Source organism: Saimiri boliviensis, chromosome 1 (genome assembly GCF_048565385.1).
Source record: "Saimiri boliviensis isolate mSaiBol1 chromosome 1, mSaiBol1.pri, whole genome shotgun sequence".
Taxonomy (NCBI): domain Eukaryota; kingdom Metazoa; phylum Chordata; class Mammalia; order Primates; family Cebidae; genus Saimiri; species Saimiri boliviensis.
Genome location: NC_133449.1, coordinates 170,418,231 through 170,434,316, shown reverse-complemented (window position 1 = coordinate 170,434,316; position 16,086 = coordinate 170,418,231). Strand labels below are relative to the sequence as shown.

General features: G+C 42.8%; 1 long non-coding RNA gene across 1 annotated transcript in view; it reads right to left on the bottom strand.

Moving 5' to 3' along the window:
* The window catches only part of LOC141580279 (uncharacterized), a 29,869-nt gene extending 25,115 nt beyond the window's left edge, over positions 1-4,754 (bottom strand). The window contains exons 1-2 of the long non-coding RNA XR_012512461.1: positions 4,523-4,754; positions 860-2,464 (exon numbers count right to left, since the gene is read on the bottom strand). This is a non-coding gene — a long non-coding RNA (uncharacterized LOC141580279). The remainder of the gene's footprint in view (positions 1-859; positions 2,465-4,522) is intronic.
* Positions 4,755-16,086: the final 11,332 nt, after the last annotated feature.

Here is a 16,086-nt window from a genome sequence, read left to right as displayed (position 1 = left end):
AATATTTTGGTCAGATGTGGAGGCTCACACCTATCATCCCAGCACTTTGGGAGGCTGAAACAGGTGGATTGATTGGGCCCAGGAGTTTGAGACCAGCCTGGGCAACATAGGGATACCCTGTATCTACAAAAAGATTACAAACAAAAAAATAAAAAATTTTAAATGGCCCTAATTTAAAATTAATTTAAAAGTTTTTTAAATTTAAAATTAAAAAATTTTAACATCTCTATGTTATATGAATTTCACCTCAATAATAACAAAAATCTTAAATTTAGCCACTGAACCGTACATTTAAAATGGCTTAAATGGTAGATTTTATGTTATGTATATTTTACATACACACAAAATTCACACTCCAGGAGCCACCCTGCCACTCAGAAACACCAAATGTTTCCTATGGCATCTCTCCTAGCCCTGGGAAACACAATAAGGACTCAATGAATACTGATATTTTTAACTCGTTTTGAGGCTGTGCCGGAGAGAAGCCCTCTCCTGGAGGCAGTACGGTCGAATGGCCAGTAGTACAGGCAGCTGAGTTCAAACCTCAGGTCAGCTACTTATCAGCTTGGTGACCTTGGGTGATTTATAAATCTGTCTGTGCAAGTTTTCTCGTCAAGAAAATTGGAAACACAGTGCCTGCTGCACAGGTCAAGTGAAATGATCATGTGTGAAATGTACTTGGAACCATCCCTAAGACACAGTAAGTGTTCAGTATCAGCTGCTGGGATGAGGGTGATTATATGCTACAGTGGGTTCTGCTGCTCCCAATCCGTCCATTTTCACCAGTGTTTACCATACTACCTCTCTGTAATACATTTTGTGCTTCAGATAACTGTTTTTGGCAGGAAAGGAGCAGTACCTTCAAAGCAAGCTGACTCCCCAAAGAGAAGCCTTCTTGTGATGAAATCCCAAGGAAGCTCCAGAGAACCCCTCCTGGGTGTTTATGTCCGTCAGCAGTAGGCAGCTCCCACGAGATGAATTCTACACAGAATGATCAGTGGTTCTTGTGCCCTCTGGCTGCTTGTGTAGTTAAGCACATTTATCATGAGCTCCTCTTCTCAGTCATTTGCTAGGTGGGATGACGCTGCTGCCCTCCGGGATTAGGACTTCTCCCATTTCCACCCGGGCTGTTTCTTGTGCTCCATATGATGTGGAAGATACTTAGAGACGTGGGAAGCATCCTACACAGCTGATCAGCCAGGCACGGAGGTCCACCCACCTGCAGAAGGGTCACCAGGCTTGGAAACATCCTGTCCACACCTGCAAATCTATCCATGCCTCTTGTTCATGCCTAGCCCACACATTTGATTTTTTTCTAAATTCATTGTTTTCGAAATAATTAAAAGTCTCTTGCTTACTCTGACAAAATAAGCTGCCATGTTGTGAGATGTTCAGCCGAGAGGCCTATGTGGCAAGGACCAAGGGAAGGCTCCAGCTGACAGCTCATGAGAAACGGAATCCTACCAATAAACATGGGAGTGAAGGCCGGGCGCGGTGGCTGAAGCCTGTAATCCCAGCACTTTGGGAGGCCGAGGTGGGTGGTTCACAAGGTCAAGAGATCAAGACCATCCTGGTCAACATGGTGAAACCCCATCTCTACTAAAAATACAAAAAATTAGCTGGGTATGGTGGTGCGTGCCTGTAATCCCAGGTACTCAGGAGACTAAGGCAGGAGAATTGCCTGAACCCAGGAGGCGGAGGTTGCGGTGAGCAGAGATCACACCATTGCACTCCAGCCTGGGTAACAAGAGCGAAACTCTGTCTCAAAAAAAAAAAAACAAAAAAAAAAACGAACATGGGAGTGAGCCAGTGTTCCGCAAAAGGGCCGGATATGCAGAGCGACCCCAAATGCTAAAGAAGCCAAGAAACCAAAGGAGGCTGACAAATCCAGCTTGATGGTGAAGGATGATCTGCTGAGGTAACTTACAGACAGAAGGTGGTCTTTGGTGGCCACAAGACAGGTAGGTCTGTTACTCCCCAGACCTAAGGATTATATACGATGGGGAAATAGTAAATATGCTCTGGCAAGACAGTTAAAGGCAGCCCGCCAGAACAGTCAAGAATGCTGTGTGTTGCAGCCTACCATGTGTGCAATAACATCAAGGTTGCTTTTTTTCTTATACTAGGGACAACAAATAAAGCAGAAACCAGGAGACAAAAATAGCTGGGTGTGGTGGCACGCACCTGTAATCCCAGCTACTTGGGGGGCTGAGGCAGGAGAATCGCTTGAACCCAGGAGATAGATGGAAGTTGCAATGAGCTGAGATCACACCCCCGCACTCCAGCCTGGGCAACAAGAGCAAAACTGTTTATTTGTTTGTTTGTTTTAAAGACCTAGAGGGGCTAGGTGTGACAGCTCAATCCTGTAATCCCAGTATTTTGGGAGGCTGAAGCAGGAAGACTGAGGCAGGAGGATCACTTGAAACCGAAAGACCAGCCTGGGTAACAAAGTTAGATCCTGTCTCTACAAAAAAAAAAAAAAAAAAAAAGTAGGGGGCGGGGGAAGACCCAACTAAACCGCACCTAGATTCCTGACCTGCAGCGACTTTAAGATAATGTTGTTGCTTTAAAGCCCTAAATTTTAGTATAATTTGTCATGCAGTGAAGAATGACTAATATAGGTTGAGGGTCAGTTTTACATGTTAACTTGTCTAGGCTACAGTCCTCAGTTATTCTATCAAACAGTAATTTAGTTGTTGCTGTGAAAGTTATTTTGTAGATATGATTAAAGTCTAAAGTCAGTTAACTTTAGGAAATAGAGGCCAAGCATGGGGGCTCACACCTGTAATCCCAGCACTCTGGGAGGCCAAGACAGGTGGATTGCTGGAGTCTAGGAGTTCAACACCAGACTGGGCAACATAGTGCAACTCTGCCTCTAGAAAAAATACAAAAAATTAGCCGGGCATGGTGGCACATGCCTGTGGTCCCAGCTACTTGGGAGGCTGAGGTGGGAGGACTGCTTGAACCCAGGAGGTGAAGGTTGCAGTGAGTCGAGATCATGACACTGTACTCCAGCCTGGGCGAGAGAGTGAGACTCTGTCTCAGAAAAATAAAGGGAAGGCGAAGGGGAAAGGGAAGGGGAAGAGGAAGGGGAAGGGGAGGGAAGAGGAAGGGGAAGGGGTAGGGAAAGGGGAAAGGGAAGGGAAGGGGAAGGGAAAGGGGAAGGGGGGAGGGGAAGGGAAAAAAGGAAGGAAAGGAGGGAGGGAAATAAATAAGAGATTGTCCAAAATAATCTATGTGGGCCTGATTCAATCAGTTGAAAGGCCTTAGAAGAGAAGAGCTGACGTTTCCCAGAAGAAGAAATTCTTCCTGTGGACAGCAGCTTCAGTTCATGCCCAGGAGTTCCCACTTGCCGTCATCCCAGCCTGACCTATGGACTTCAGAATTGCCCTGCCATCTCCCACAATAATGTCAGCCAATTCCTTGTAATAAAATGTCTCTCTTTCTCTCTCTCTCTCTCTATATATAGAATAATCAAAATTGTTTATATAATGCATCACAGAGAATAAAGAAACCAAAACAATAACAAAAGGATATGCCATAAAAAGGAAGACTCCCTCCACTTGCTGCCTTTGAGCTCCCTTCCCCCAAGGAGATCAGTGCGACCTGTTTAACATCCTTCTAGAAATAAATAGTCTACGCATGCAGGAACATATATTTATTCTTACCTCCTGATCCTCATGTTTTAGCACACATTTTATACGCAGAGTTCTGTATCTTGCTTTTTAAAATTTATCTAACTATTGTGGTCGTCCTCCTATCAGTTTATGGAACTGGCTCCTTTTTAGTAGCTGTATTGCATCCCATTTTACAGATGTGCAAAACTATTCGATCAGTCCCTGATTGACGGATATTTAGGTTGTTCCAATCTTTTTCTTTAATAAGCCGGGATACCATGGATGCCCTTCCAGAAGGACAAAGGACTTAAGATTTCTTTCTGTTGGGTATGGGGCTTTCCCTCCCTTTCCCTCTCACTTTCCCCTTGGAGAGGGAATATCCTGGCTATATATGTAGGGTACATCCTGTATTTTGTCCGACTCGACTTTGTCAAGATTCCTTGAATGTCCTGTGTTCAGCTTTTTTTTTTTTTTTTCTTTTTTCTTTTTTTGAGACGGAGTCTCGTTCTGTCGCCCAGGCTGGAGTACAGTGGCATGATCTCGGCTCACTGCAACCTCCGCCCCATCAGTTGAAGTGAGTCTCCTGCCTCAGCCTCCTGAGTAGCTGGAATTACAGGTGCGCACCACTACCGACCGGCTAATTTTTGAATTTTTAGTAAAGATGGGGTTTCACCGTGTTGGCCAGTCTGGTCTTGAACTCCTGACCTCAGGTGATCTGCCCACCAGGGCCTCCCAAAAAGCTGGGATTAAAGGTGTGAGCCACCGTGCCCAACCCAGCTTTTTAAAAATACATTCGAAAATTCACCAGAGCTGCTTTTCTTCCACAGTAATTGGCGCCTAAATTAAATCACCTAAAAGGTAACACTAGCTGAAAAGGGGTATCTCCATAAAGATTTGGACAGTACCTTTCTGGTTTCATGCAGGTTCGGCTGAGGGAAGAAGGGAAGACTGAGAATTAAGGGTACTGATTTTCTTCTTCGGGAAAGGAAAACACTGTTCTTTGGCAGAAGTCCCAAGTCTTACACAGGAGCCACCGTTAATCAGAGATAACTTCCAATCATACACACGTCCTGAAAATCAGCCAGTCGGCGACAGCCCCTCGGCAGTGACTGCAGTCCTAAACCTAAGCAGATCCGCAGCAGCCGGAAAGGCAGCGCTCAGAGCCCGCCCCTCGGTGCTCGGCAGCAGCCAATCAGCAACTGTCTCGCTCCCGCGCCTGCGCCGCCGGAAGTCGGGGCGAAAGGCTGCTTTCGCCTGTGATTTGCTAAAACAGCTGAAAGGCCTTAGATTCTTAAATACTTACGCATCAGAAACGCCACCGGCCCCTGCAAGCCTCGCTTCCCTAAACCTTACACTAAGTCAACCCTGGGGTGTTGGGAGACTTTGCTGCACAAGTACAGATCTCTCTTGCACGCAAACCGGAAGTTCACTTTTTCTTTTCTTTTCTTTTTTTGGCGTTAGATGTCAGGTTCAATGCAACGCAACTTACCAGTCGGACTTTGTTTACGGTATGAGTTTGGACTTAACGAGTGACAGATGTACTGAAGCGGCTGTGAACTTGGCAAAATGAATCTCTTCCATTCTTGCAGTAGTTTATATGATCTGCTTTTTATTTGTGTGTATTTGAACCCCTGATTGCCAAAAAGCAAGTGTAAATTTTGTGATGAAATTTCTGAGCAGTGGACGTTTATTGAACAAGTAAAAAGTCCTTTTGAAGTGCTTTGTGCAGTATGCAATTGTTCATTTAGTATAAAAATGATAGAAAATTAGATGGAAACTAGCATATATTAATGGCTAAATATAAAAGAGATGTAAGATTTTCTCAATAGTACTAAGAAAAGTGATACAATAACACTTATTTTTATTAAGAGAAACTCAGATTAAGAAGACAAAATAGTTGTAACAGAAGTTCTAATGGTCTTCCACACTATATCATTATCAGTCTTTCTGCTGAAATAACTGTTTGAACATACTGCTAACAAAGTATTTCCTGGTTCCAAAATTGCAAGCACAATTTCAAATGCTACAATAAAATCGACTGCCCTAATAAAAAATATAATTGCTTAATTTATTATTACAGATTATCAAATATCTAAATGCCTCACCTTTTTATGGCATAGCCACAATACAAGCCTCACAATACATGTACAACTTTTCCTGCACGCATTAGTTTTCTCATGAAAAACACATGCAATAAGACAACTGCAGGTAGAATCTCTTCCAGGTGAGACTTCAGAAACAATAGCGAATTTTTTACAGCACCTCTTGAGTTAGCACTTAATGAGAAAAATTTTATTGCTTTTGTTGGAGATAATACAAATAGAACTTTTGGTGGATGTATGCATACAAGTACAGCATTTATTTGATGTTGAAGCAAAGCCTCAATGATCCTGTGGAAGATATTGGTAGTCCTGCCCATATTCTCATAATGCTGCGTAAATAGCATTGTATGTCTTCTACTGAAACCAAAGTAATTATCATGAAATTGGTCTCCTACTTTAGTACTTATAACATTCTAACTGAACATTTTAAAGATTTTTATGATTTTTTGGCATTCAGAATTCTTCATTTCTCTTGCATTCAAAAATCCATTGGCTCTAACAAATGCAGTTGAGAGAATCTTCCATTTATTTCAAGCACTGAAATTATACTTTAATTATGAATGAAGGCCCCCAAATTCTTGACTTTTTAAAAAATCCATTGAATGATGACTACTTCTCATAGTTTTCAATGTCAATTTTGCAATAGGATTCTGCAAATTGAAAGAGCAAATAGTGTTATGGAAGTACTACTCCATTGCTAAATGTATTTGTTGAATGTGTTGAAGGAGAATTGATGAAAACTGCATCCCTTGAATTACCAAAGCTATTCTTAAAAGGGACATTACATATAAACAGGAAAATAAATTTTAGTTCAAAGTGGACAATTATTAAAACACTTGCTATGACCATCTTTCAAGATGGATTTCATCCTTTGAAAAATTTATTTTTTTTTACACGGATGTTACTCTAAATAAATACTCTGCCAATATGGGTACAAGTGGAATCATCGTGTGTGGTGTGATGAAAAAGAAAGAAAAAAAATCTACACTACACTATATTACATGTATATTTTTTATCTAATACATGAGTTTTTATTCCTTCTTTTCACTACGCTACATTATGTGTTACACATACATGTAAAATGTTTATTCAAAGTCGAAACAAAGCCTAAATGATTAAACTACATGAAAAATTTCATGATAATGACTTCAGTCTCAAAAGAAGACATCCAATGCTATTTAAGCAGCATTATGAGAACATGGGCAGGACAGCCAATATCTTTCATAGGATCATTCAGGCTTTGCTTCCACTTTGAATAAACATTGTACTTGTTTCCACGCATCCATCGAAAGTTCTATTTGTAATCTATGTGTAGTGTAGTGAAAAAAATACATAAATACTGATAACAGTGCTTCTTTTTGTCAGTGGAAATTTTAGAGTCATTGACCAAAATATGCAATGTGATTCTGAAGAATGGAAAAGCAAGTTATGCATGAAAGATGATACATGTGCTTCAGCCAATCAAATTTGAAGAGTGATTCTCAGAGCTGGTAAATTTATGCCCGTACATATTCAATACACTGACTTGTAATGCTAATGTCGAGCATGATTTCTCATTAATGAATGTGCGGTGGCCAAAGGAACAAAATAAATTGAATTCGACGTCTGTAGAAGTCCTGATAAAATGTAAATGGAAAACAGACTATTGCAAGGAATTTTATAAACAAATTCTGCAAAATGAAGAACTATTAGGGAGCACCAAATCTCCAGGGAAATATAATAAAAGAGGTATGTAATTTAGATACTTATAATTTATTTTAGATAAGCAATGAATTAGCATATGAAACAAAGCAATGAAAAAGTACGAGTGCGTGCATGCAATATTTTTCTGTCCCAATGTACATATGCACAGGCAATTATAAAGAAGTCAGATTTCACTGATGTTCTATATTTTATTTGTTAAATCTACTCCCTCAGCCTCTGTGCTGCTGTGCCTTTGTGCCTGTCTGTAATGCCTTCCTCCTCCTCTTAAATGATCAAATCCTGACTCTTTTGAGCCCATCTCAAAATCCTGGTAATAATAGTAATGCTCCCTTAGTGAGGGCTAACTCTGTGCCAGGCACTGTTCTAAGTGCTTTATATATATTAAATCATTTGCTTCTCCCTGAGATTATTATTCTTGAGAATAATAGTACATACTATGTGGCAGGTATTATTTGCCCTAGATGCATTACATCATTTACCTTTCATGAGGCTTTTGATAATAATAGTACATACCATAAGGTAGATATTATTTTTCGTTTTTTGTGGGTGAAGCCATTAGGGAACAAAGACATATCACAAATTCCCAGAAGTTACACAGCCCAAAAGTGGTAGAGCTGGGATTCAAGCCAGATAGTGTGGTCGTGGAGTCCATTTCTGAACCCCCCGCCCCCGCATGTGCCCTGCTTTGCCCTGTGAGACTCTCCAAGATATGATCCGCTTTCCCATTTAATGTTGAAATCACACAATTTATTATATTGTTTTTTCCTTGTGATGGAGGCTAAAATTACTATATTTGTTCTCATTTCCCTCTTTAAAAGGAATTCTGCCATAGCCAAGAGGTAGAATCAACTCAAATATCCATCAACAGATGAATGGATAATCAAAATGTGGCAGGGAAAGGCATAACTACAGTGATGATAAGAAGTTCAATGAGGCTGAGTGTGGTGGCTCATGCCTGTAATCCCAACACTTTGGGAGGCTGAGGGGGGTGGATTACTTGAGCTCAAGAGTTCAAGACCAGCCTGGGCAACATGGCAAAACCCCATCTACACACACACACACACACACACACACACACACATACACACACTAGCTGGGCATGGTGGTGTGTGACTGTAACCCTAGCATTTTGAGAGGTCAGTGCAGCAGGATTGCTTGAGCTCAGGAGTTTGAGACTAACCTGAGCAACACAGTGAGATGCCCATCTCTACAAAAAAAAAAAATTAACAATTAGCTAGGCATTTTGGCCCATGCCTGTACTCCCAGCTACAGAGGAGGCTGAGATGTGAGGATTGCTTAAGTCTGGGTGGCGGAGGCTGCACCACTGCACTCCAGCCTGGGCAAAAGAGCAAGACCCTGTCTCAAAAATAAATGAAGAGCAAGACCCTGTCTCAAAAATAAATAAATAAATAAACAAACAAATAAACAGTTTAGTGATTGCCAAGGGGTTCAGAGAGTTAAATAGGTCTGAAATTATAGTGTCACAGAATTTAGTTTCACTGTCCTAAAAAAAAAAATCTCTTATTTTTTAGAGGATTTTTGACACTGTGTATGTGTCAAAATCCATAGAATTTTATAGCACAAAGAGCATACAAATAAAAATAATAATTTAGGTGAAGGATACCAGGACAGAATATAGAATATGACAAAACAATATAACTGCATTAAAATATATGAAACAACCCCACTGAAAGCTACAGTGGGGGGGAAAGATGCTGACAAAACTTTGGAAATTAGTGAAGCCTGTCAGATGAAAGGCAAAAGAAACTGTACATAAGTGCTGTGCTCTACTTGACAAACTTGTTTCAAATGGGAGTGTGGGTTACAATTCTGATACCGATATACATGTGTACTGCAATAAAATAATTAAATAAATTATTACGATTAGCAGATAGTAGGGTCAAGTGTGGTATATACATTCAATGGAATATTATTCAACCTTGAAAAGGAAGGAAATCCTGTCGCATGCTACAATATGGATGAACCTTGAGGACATTAAGTCAAAAAAGCTAGTCACAAAAAGACAATCCCTGTGTAATTCCACTTACATGAAGTATCTAGAGCAGTCAAACTCATACAGACAGAAAGTAGAATGGTAGTTTCTAGGGGCTGAGAGAGGGGAAAATGAGGAATTGTTTAATGGCTATAGAGTTTCAGTTTTGTGAGATGAAGAACTTCTGGAGACTGGTCACACAACAAGGTGAATATAGTTACCACTACTGACTTACAGACTTAGAAATGGTTAAGATGGTAAGCTTAATGGTGTGTGTGTGTGTGTGTGTGTGTGTGTGTGTGTGTGTGTGTTTACCAAATTAAAAGGAAAAAGAAAAAGGGATTCTGCCTTTGCCTTCTGAGCTTCTCCCCTCTCTCCTGCCCCTTAAGAAGCCAGTTTTTGGTGGTTTCAAATCTGGGCTTTTGAGATGAGAGAGAAGGGAGAAACAACTGAGACGCCAAAACTAGGCATTTGCATCGAAAAGGACTGAGAAATTTACTACAAGGAAGAGGAGAACAGAGCTAAATTAAAAGGAAAGCAAGGTAGAAACCTACTTTGGCTGATCATATGGGTGTGGTGTTGGGGCAAAGAGATTTTTTAGTTGAGGATTAAGAATGAGTGGCTGGCCGGGCGCGGTGGCTCAAGCCTGTAATCCCAGCACTTTGGGAGGCCGAGGCGGGTGGATCACGAGGTCGAGAGATCGAGACCATCCTGGTCAACATGGTGAAACCCCGTCTCTACTAAAAGTGCAAAAAATTAGCTGGGCATGGTGGCGCGTGCCTGTAATCCCAGCTACTCAGGAGGCTGAGGCAGGAGAATTGCCTGAGCCCAGGAGGCGGAGGTTGCGGTGAGCCGAGATCGCGCCATTGCACTCCAGCCTGGGTAACAAGGGTGAAACTCCGTCTCAAAAAAAAAAAAAAAAAAAGAATGAGTGGCTGGCTGGGTGCAGTGGCTCATGCCTGTAATCCAGCACTTTGGGAGGCTGAGGCAGGCAGATCACTTGAGGTCAGGAGTTCGAGACCAGCCTGGCCAACATGGTGAAACCCCATCTCTACTAAAAATACAAAAATTAGCTGGGCATGGTGGCACATGCCTGTAGTCCCAGCTACTTGGGAGGCTGAGGCAGGAGAATCACTTGAACTGGAGACGTGAAGGTTGCAGGGAGCCGAGATCGCACCACTGCATTCCATCTGGCAACAGAGCAAGACTTCATCTCAAAAAAAAAAAAAAAAAAAAAAAAAAAAAAGAGTAGAGAAGAAAGATTTACTGGTTAGCAACAAAAGAAATTAAAGAGGGAGAATTTTCAGAGGTGCTCTGAGTTCCAATTTGGAACATCTTTGATTTTCTTCTAGAGACACTAATAAAAATACTAATTTTCAGTTGCTGGATTGTTCCTCTGAATATCTCTGATGAGATGATAATAACAATATTAGGTTAAACAATATGAAATTGCTGATATTTTATAGTTTTTGATCCAGAAAAGTCACAACTGGTATTTATTGACCACTTGCCATGTGTCAGGTGTAGTTCCAAATGCTCTACATGTGTCAATTCATTTCATCCTCACATCAATCCTATGAGTGGCCATTATGATTACCCTCATTTTACAGTAGAGGGAGCTGAACTACAGAAAGGTTAAGAAAAGCATCCCAGCTAATTAGTGGTTGATTCAGAATCTGAATCCAATGGGCTTCGGAGCCAGGGTTCTGATCCGCATGGGGCTTTGGGTTTTCAATGCAAGGTACTACTGAGCTAGGGAGCATGGGAAACGCAGGGAGTCGTGACATATGGCTATCATTACAGGAGGTAAGACATGGCCTCAGCAAATGAGAAGGTGGAAAACAGCAAGTAACAATAAGAAAGGCTAAGTGAAAGCCTTGGCAGGGGATTCCAAAAACAGGTGGAAGGGGGCATGATGTTGGAGCATAGGGGTGGGGAGTGGGGAGTCTCTGATGGGTCTGATATTGCACCTCCAGACACAAGGGAGTAGGTACAAAGGTTGAATCTCTTGTTCACCACCCTCCCCCTTTGTGAATTTTTTTTCCTGAGTGTATTAGATATATTGCTGCATAACAAATCACTCCCAATTTAACAGCTTAAAACCACAAGTGTTTATTATCTCACAGCTTCTGTGGGTCGAGAATTCAAGAATGACTTAGTTGAGTGGTTGTGGTTAAGGGTCTTTCATGAGATTTCAGTGAAGCTACTGGCCAGGGTTGCAGTCATTTGCAGGCTTGACTGGGACTGGAGGATCGGCTTCCAAGACAGCTCCCATGGCTGTCGGGAGGAAGCCTTGTTTCCTTGCCACCTGGGCTTTTCCATAAGGCTGTTCGAGTGTGTCCCCCAAATGGTAGCTGACAACCACTGAGAAAGTGATCCCAGAGCCGAGTGCGGTGGCTCACGCCTGTAATCCCAGCACTTTCGGAGGCCAAGGTGGGTGGATCATGAGGTCAGGAGTTTGAGACCAGCCTGACCAACATGGTGAAACCCCATCTCTACTAAATATACAAAAATTAGCTGGGCATGGTGACAGGTGCCTGTAATCCCAGCTACTCAAGAGGCTGAGGCCTGAACCCAGGAAGTGGAGGTTGCAGTGAGTCGAGATCGTGCCACTGCACTCCAGCCTGGGCGGCAGAGTGAGACTCTGCCTCAAAAAAAAAAAAAAAAAAAAGAAGAGAGACAGCAAGCAAAGAAGAAGCTGACAGGGCTTTTATGCGCTAAGCCTAGAAGACACATCCATCATTTCTGCAATAACCTATTGGTTACTCAGGTCACCCCTACCCACTGTGGAATCACATGAGAGTGTGAATCACTAGGAGCCGTCTTGGAGGCTATCACACCGAGTTACTAAAATTCATAAAACTGTAGTTTCTAGAGCCTGGAGGTCCATGAGGGTGTGGACTTTGCTTTATTCATTGTTGTGTCCCCAGAACCTAAAACAGTGCTGGCCACATAGTAAAGGCTCAATAAATATTTTATAAATGAATGAAAAAGAGGACCACAGGGAACAGGTGGCACTTTATTCGGCTTGAATGGAAGCATACGATTCATTAAGTTTGCAAACTTTTTGCTGTTGTTTTTCCTTCAAGACAAAATCAATCATTTCATACAAATATTAGGCAGAAAGTATCCTACCCCGTAGTACCCCCTTTAAAAAATATGATGAGTCAATGAGACAATGCTTTAAAAACCTTTAGCACAGTGCCCAGCACAGAGTAGATGGTCGATTACTTTGATCAAATCTTTTTATTAAAATTCCTTTTTCTTTTTTTTGCCAAATGTGTCGAGGTTTGTTTGTTTGTTTGAGAGTCTTGCTCTGTCACCCAGGCTACAGTGCAGTGGTGCAATCTCGGCTCACTGCAATCTTCACCTCCCAGGTTCAAATGATCCTCGTGCATCAGCGTCCTGAGTAGCTGGAATTACAGGTGCGTACCACCACTCCTGGCTAACTTTTATATTTTTAGTGGAGACAGGGTTTCACCATGTTGGCCAGGCTGGTCTCAAACTCCTGGGTTCAAGTGATCCGCCAGCCCTGGCCTCCCAAAGTGCTGGGATTACAGGCATGAGCCACCCGTCCTGGCCAGATAAAATCTAAGTAACAAGTTAGTGTGTCTGTAGCAGATTGTATTTTTTAAACTGGCCATACTTATATGTGTATCCCATCCAACATGCACTTCTTGTAATATTACTGAATTTCTTACACAGAGAGATGGGGGTCTATGTTTTCTCTTTTTAAATCTGGGAAGGGGCTTGTGATTTCTCCAACCCACAGAGCTCAGCAGAAGTGATGCTATATGACTTCTGAGACCACGTCAGGAAAAGGACACAGCCTTAGCCCATCTTTGTCTCTTGATATACTTGCCCTGGGAACCCACTGCTACGTTATGAGGCAGCCCAGGAGACGAGGATGGCCATGTGTGAGTGTTCTACTGACAGTGAGCACCAGATGCCAGACGTGTGAGCCAATTAGCTTTCATATGATTCCAGCCTCAGACTTTGAGTCTTTTTAGTAGAGATGGGGTTTCACCATGATATCATTGCCACTGTATCCTGTCTGAATTTCTAGCCCACAGAAATTGTGAGAAATAAGTCATTATTGTTGTTTTCAGCCACTAAGTTTTGGGGTGATCTGTTATGCAGCAACAGATAACTAATAAAATATCCTTCCAGAATTTCCTCTAACTAGCTTCAGGGGAAAATATTTAATTATGTATTCACTCATTCACGCACTCAACCATGAAACCCAACAGGGTATATGTGGCTTCAGACATGCTACTCTAGGAGGCGCAAATGTCATCAGAGTTCTCTGTCTTCTGTTTGTTGTACCTTTCGGGAGTTCTAAGCTTTCCTCCATTTTTTTTTTTTTTTTTTTTTTAAGACGGGGTTTCACCATGTTGGCCAGGCTGGTCTTGAACTCCCGACCTCAGGTGATCCGCCCACCTTGGCCTCCAAAGTGCTTGGATTACAGGCATGAGCCACCGCGCAAGATCTCAGGAGAGGTGTATTTCCCCCGAGTAGCTGCATAAGCCCCAAGGAAGACCTGAGTCACCTGCTGTGGCAGTGAGTCACGTTTTCAATTTCAAGTCACAGGAAATCTCCTAGCAATGAGTTTAACCGTGAGTTTAAGCTATAAGGACATTTATTATTTAGTGAGAAGACGTGCAGAAGTAGGAGGCCCCAGCACTAGTCAGGCATCAAGGATGTCAGTGTTGTCTCTCCTCCACTTTACCCTTGTGCTTGGTGCTTCACAGTCACATCGTGGCTTCCCCAGCTTCAGTCATCGCATTGCTTTCAAGGCAGAAAGAAAGGGAAGGAACCAGAAACCGCCAGCTTGTTTCTCAAGCACAACACTTTTCTCAGGAAGTAAAATATCTAACCAGAAGCCATCCTCCTCCCTCACTGGGCAGAACCAGGTTACTTGGCTCCCCCGTAGCTGTGAGAGAAGCTGTGAGAGTCGTTGCCTTTCCAGTTCCTCCAGTGGGAAGCAGCAAGGGAGAAGGAGGCTGTGAATGGCTGCTGGGTTAGTGTCTTCCATGACTGCCTGGCCTTGAACTAATCATGGAGTCTCTAATTGGTTCAAAGGGTAGGGCCAGCACCACCCAAACTCTATGAATTGAGCGGAATTTGAAGGATAACATCTGGGCAGGTTGTTTGCCCAAAGCAAGGAGGCATTAGAAGGTATAAAAATATCTGACCATACAAGAGTTGCTGGGTGTTCCATTGTATGGATGAACTCACAATTCTTTTAATTTGCCAACTTTAGTTCCAAGACAAGAGGATGGGAGGATTGGTGTGGGTAGCAGTTGAAACACAGGTGTGGAGTAGGAGTAGTACAGGGAAACAGGAGGTTAGGGCTAGAGAGCATTTCAGTATGGTTAAGAGAATGGGCTGTAAGGAGGCTTAGGAAGAAATAATGGGTAATTACAGCTGGCTGTGAACGCCATGCTATGCTAATATTTCATTTAATAATCACAACAGCCACACGAGGGCAGTATTACTTAATTTCCACTCAATTCTCATGTTTCAGGTAAGAAAACTGAGACCTGGAGAAGTTGAGTCATTTGCTTGCATTACTCACTCAAGAACCAGAAATTAGCCAGACCAGAATTGAAACACAGGTCTTTCTGATTAGTCCCCAGGCGGACCCAAGATTGGGCCTCCAGGCTTCACAGAGACCTTGCACTGGTTCCTTGCAGAAGGGCAACTCAGGGGAAATGGGCTCAGTGAGTCACCAGAAGTCACTTTCCTCCTGGAAAGGTCTGGATGCAGATGCTGCAGACCTGGTCGGTGTTATCAGATGTGTTCGGGGATTGGAGCTGGAGCTTCATTGTGAAACATCCTCATGATGAGACAACATTTCTGGTCGGGCACGGTGACTCATGCCTCAGCACTTTGGGAGGCCAAGGCAGGTGGATCACTTGAGGTCAGGCGATCACAACTAGCCTGGGTAACATGGTGAAACCCACCTCTACTAAAAATACAAAAATTAGCTGGGCATGGTGGTGGGCGCCTGTAGTCCCAGCTACTTGGGAGGTTGAGGCAGAAAAATCACTTGAACTGGGGAAGCAGAGGTTGCAGTGAGCAGGGATCATACCACTGTACTCCGGCATGGGCAACAGAGCAAGACTCCATCTCAAAAAATAAAAATAAAAAATTCTGACTCTTTAAAAACAAACCAAAACTACACCAACACTGAGCCATTCACATGCTCTCCGGATTTGGAAAAAGACACAAAACCAAAATAACACTGAGGCAAAGAGCAAGTCCCCCATACTGTAAAGGTATCAGCTCCACTACCTCTGGTCTCATCAGGGTCTCACCAGATGAAGCCTGCCCCTAGTAAGCTGGTCTCGCGCTACAGCTGGGCCCAAGGGCTGGGTGAGCGCCTGGGGCTGTCCACAGTGAGCAGATTCACCACGCTGACTGAGGAAGACCCTGTCACCGTGGGCACGAAGCCAGGATTCCTTTGGCCTTCTGCTGCTGGAGGAAAACTAGGCTGATTCAGGAGGTCTCGCCACTGCTCTCTAGCACTGACCAAAGTCCGGATGTCAGACTGTGAGGTCATAAATCACAAGTCTCTGTACTCCTCTGAGCTCCAGTTTCCACATCAATAAAATGGCAATAATCACATCTGACGATTGGGCAGGATTCTGTGAACTAATGGGCACAA